This window comes from Myotis nattereri, assembly GCF_964212035.1.
Source record: "Myotis nattereri genome assembly, chromosome: 2".
Classification (NCBI taxonomy): Eukaryota; Metazoa; Chordata; class Mammalia; order Chiroptera; family Vespertilionidae; genus Myotis; species Myotis nattereri.
In genome coordinates, this window is record NC_138076.1 from 87,982,175 (window position 1) to 87,987,007 (window position 4,833).

General features: G+C 38.3%; 1 pseudogene across 1 annotated transcript; it reads left to right on the plus strand.

Annotated features, from left to right (window-relative positions):
- The first annotated feature begins 3,934 nt into the window (after positions 1-3,934).
- Positions 3,935-4,527, plus strand: LOC308514280 (large ribosomal subunit protein eL15-like; annotated as a pseudogene). The gene has a single exon. The product of its transcript is annotated as a large ribosomal subunit protein eL15-like (transcript).
- Positions 4,528-4,833: the final 306 nt, after the last annotated feature.

The following is a 4,833-nucleotide window of genomic DNA, read 5'->3' on the forward strand; positions in this document are numbered from 1 at the left end:
TATTGAAGATGGTTTTTTTTTTTTTTAAAAAAAGAAGAAATTCCACAAGCACAACTTTAAGATGAAATATGTTGAGGTTTTTTGTTGCTTTTTCTTTCTCTGCACATATTTGCCCTGGAGGACTGTTGAGGTTTCTATAAACTTGGAGAGATATAAATGACCCAGTTTGATAAAAGTGCATTATAGTCTGTAAACAATATTTACAAGACCTTACTGCTCTAACCAAGTCTTCATCAGCCTCTTGAGGAATGCATACTGTGCTTATCATAGGAGCAGAGGTTCTGGGTCCATATGGTTTCTGCAACCAGCACTATTGGGAGAAGCAATTTATTTGCATGCTATCTCTTCCCTTTCTTTCTTCTTTCCCTTTTAAAGATAAAAAAGATCTCCCAAACAAAAAAGGCAGGGATGGTAATTACACAAATAATCACATTAAAAAATTAAAAATTCAACCTGAACCATAAGTACCTTAATAATAATTGTTAACATTTATTGCGCTCTTACTGTATGTCAGATTTTGTGCAAAGTATTTTACATGTATTGTCTCATTGAATCTTCACAATAATACTATAGGTAGGTAGTATTATTCTCTTCATTTTACAGAGGCAGAAACTAAGGTATAGAGGGTTAGTTAACCCAAAGTCACGCAGATAAGGTTTTAGTTTCCTAAGGCCATTGTAACAAATTTCATAAATTGGGTGGCTTAAGACAACAGAAATTTATTGTATAGTTCTGGAGATTAGAAGTCCCAAAATCAAGATGTTAGCAGAGGTGGTTCCCTCTGGAGGCTCTGAGGGACAATCCATTCCATGCTTCTTTCTTACCGTCTTGTGGCTGCCTGCAACCCTTAATGTTTTTTGGCTTGGAGCTGCATAGCTCCCATCTCTACCTCCATTTTTACATGGCCTTCTTGTATATCTCTGTGTCTTCTACTTTTTTCTCTTATAAGGACACTCGCTGTTAGATTTAGAGCTCTCCTTAATTTCGGGCTCATCTCAAGAGCCTTACCTTAATTACATCTGTAAAGATTTATTCCAAATAAGGTCACATTCTGAAGTTTCTGGTAGACATATCTTTTGGGGCCACAATTCAACTCACTACAGTTAATAAATGGTAGAGCCAGAAATTCAAACTCAGTTCTGCTTAACTTTAAATCTCAATCTCTCATTCACTATTCTATACTTTTCTTTTTACTAAGTCTTACATATAGTAGATGCTCAATAAAATGTTAATGGCTGAATGAGAAATAGAGAATAAATAAGATACTTGGACAGTCTCCTGGAGTTCATTGTACTGGAATTTATTCTATATTCACTGCTCAGAAAACTACTTTTGAGTACTCACACTGTGTATAGTTATAACTCCTTCTACAAAGATGTCACTAACTTGCCACTTCCTCCTTGTCATTACCCAGTTTCTCTTTGATCCTTCGCAATCTGTTGTTTTAAAAGCAGAAATCAAAGGCAAATTACAAATTCACTCAGGAAAGAATTAAAGAGAAAGGTTTGGTCAGAGAGCCCCACTAATGAGGTGAAATCTTCAATACCAGGCTTTACTCCGACTGATCAAAAGGCAAAATGAGCGGTCACAGGCCTCTCTCAGTGTCTGTTTTAACTCTCAAATAAAACTTGGACTGTAACACTAATCCACTTTTCATGTTTTCCCAGAATTCTCTAGCAGAATTCCTAGAACACAAAGATATCAGGGTCATAGGATTTTGTTGTTGCTGCTGTTATTTTTGGGGTGTTTTTTTGTGGTTTTGGGAGTTTGTTTTGTTTTGTTGAACTCCAGGATATACATGAGGTAGTTAATCTTTCAAATATATGTCCCAGCAGTATAAGGGCATGAAAAAAATAAAAGGGAAGAAAAATATGAGACTTCCATCCTCATCCTAAATATTTATTTAATTGAAAAATGTGGTCATATAAACAATGAATAAAATGCAGAGATAAGATTTCCAGTGAATGCTATCAACTAAAATTTTTTCTTAAACTCTATGTGCAGAAAGATATAATTTTAAAACCATTAATCATGGTGAGATTACTTTAGTCTTTACACATTGATGATGAATGGTGTATTTGCATAGTCAAAAAGTGAAAACATTTAAAAGTAAACTCAGTGAATAAATGTGTTATTGTAATCTATCTCTAATTAGAATATGTGAAGTACAATCATGTTCTTAGATGATGACAACAGAAAAGGGTTTTATAGACATACTGCATGAATTAAATTCTTCCCAAATTGTCTGATTACCCTCCTCACCCCCAATAAGCAGGACTGGGGAAGGATTTGAGGGCCACATTTTGGAGTTTGTTGATTAATGGCTTCATCCATGTCAAGCTTTCTAGAGACTATTTTCAATTTCCCCACCAGAAGCTAGACAGTGATATCTTACAGTGATAACCTATTGAGGAGTCAATGTTCATATGTCTTTCAGGACAGATATCCACATTTTTGGATTAAATATAAGACCATATATTTCACAATTCCACCACTCTAGAATACAGAAAATTTGCTATCAAGAATTGATATTTTGTGCATCCTGAGCAAGACCTGGGTCTTAGATACCCTGAACTGTTTATTGCTTCCTTCTATCCCTAAACTTCCTTGAATGGCCTGGGCCCCAGAATTAAACTTCAGCCCATCATACCTTAGTTCCAGCTTTCTGTCCACCTTTGTCACAAAGTACCTTGGTCTCAGGCCCAAACTCACACAGATTTCAACACATCCTACTTCATCTCTCCTCAGCCTTTGATAATAATGGAGATATACTTGACTTGTAGGACATATCCATATCCTAATTTTCTCTCTACTTCTCTGACCATTCTCCTTCACTAAATTATTTTTCTAAGCCAACAACTTCAATAATGGTGTGTCTCTGGATTCTCTCCAGAGCCTCCTGGCCTTCTCAGTCTATTGTCATAGGCAATCTCATCCAATGCTCTGGTCTAAATAAGGCATCAACAAACAATAGCTCACAGGCCAAGTCTGACCCACTGTCTGATTTTTAATTTTGAATTTTTACTGAAGTACACACACTCATTTATTTACATATTATCTATGGCTATTTGTGCTACAACCAGAGAGTTGAGTAGTTAGACCAAATGGTCTTTAAAGCCTAAACTATTTTGATAATCATTACTTGAGGAAGGGAATGCATGTGGAGGAACAATTTTAACAGGAATGAAAGGTGGCAAGAAAATATGTTTGACTTTGAGGTCTATTTGATTGTGTCCCAATGATACAGACAGTTTTTGTCCAGAAAAGAGTCAAATATACCAGGCTAAAACTCAAGAGACCACTGTGAGGATACAGATTTGGGAGTGATCGCTGTTTACATGAGAGCTGAATCCTAAACTGGGAATAAGATCAATCAGCAAACGTGTAAAGTGTATTTCAGCCACCCCAGGTAGAGGAGGCCAACGTAAATAAATAACTTCTTGAGTGTAACACTAACTCACTAATTTGGTAAATGCTGATACTGCTTAAGACAAGAAATAAGTTAATCCACAGAAGATAACCAAACTGTGCCTTAAATGCTCAGTGCATGGTATCAAATGTTAAAAAAGTTTTGTTGCTGCAGTAGCTACTGTTGCTTTAGTCAACCAACCTTGTAACTTTAGATAGTTTAGTAGAAAGATAAGCAAGTCCCTGGTAAATTTAATCCACTTTTAAATCACCAGTTTAGATAAATCTCAACATTCATTCTCAGTAACAAATTCGTTTATCTGAATTTCCTGGGTAACCATGGCTATACCCATTACATTTTTTTTAATTAAATATTATTTTTGTTTTGGCAAATATAGCTATACCTCAATTAATATGTATTATTTGATGCTTTCTGATCTATGTCCTCTGATTTTCTCCATTTAGGAGTTAGCATCGGAGAGAGGCTCTTCCTTTCCGCCTGGCCGCAGCCATCAGGTAAACCAAGATGGGCGCTTACAGGTACATCCAGGAGCTTTGGAGGAAGATGTACTGCGCTTCCTTCTCCGGATGCGCTGCCGTCAGTACCACCAGCTCTCCGCGCTCCACAGGGCCCCCGCCCCACCCGGCCCGACAAAGCGCGCAGCTGGGCTACAAGGCCAAGCAAGGTTAGGTCATATATCCGATTCATGTGCGCTGCAAACGCCCTGTTCCTAAGGGTGCGACCTACGGCCAGCCTGTCCATCACGGTGTTAACCAGCTGGCGTTTGCTCGAAGTCTGCAGTCTGTCGCCAAAGAGCGAGCTGGACGCCACTGTGGGGCTCTGAGAGCCCTGAATTCTTACTGGGTTGGTGAAGATTCCACGTACAAATTCTTTGAGGTTATTCTCCTTGATCCATTCCATAAAGCTATCAGAAGAAATCCGGACACCCAGTGGATCACCAGACCAGTCCACAAGCACAGGGAGATGCGAGGGCTGACATCTGCGGGCGCAAGAGCCGTGGCCCCGGGAAGAGCCACAAGTTCCACCGCACTATCGGTGGTTCCCGCCGTGCAGCTTGGAGAAGGCGCAATACCTTCCAGCCCCACCGTTACCGCTAATATAAGTAATGTTTGTAAAATTCTTACCTAATAAACAATTTAGGACCAAAAAAAAAAGAGTTAGCATCAAGGCACTTGTTAGTGTTCATTGCATTAAATGCCATACGAATGCTATGAAAAAATAAAGTTCATACCATGTCATTAAATATATATTTGTGAGGGTTTTGGAGGTCAGAGAGGATTTGGCATTTTTCAGAGAGAAGCATACAAGATCTTACAGAGTACAGAGTAAGAATATGTGTGTGATTGGAAGAGGATATAAAAGCTAACTGTAGCTCCCTACCCAAACTCACATTCCCAACCATT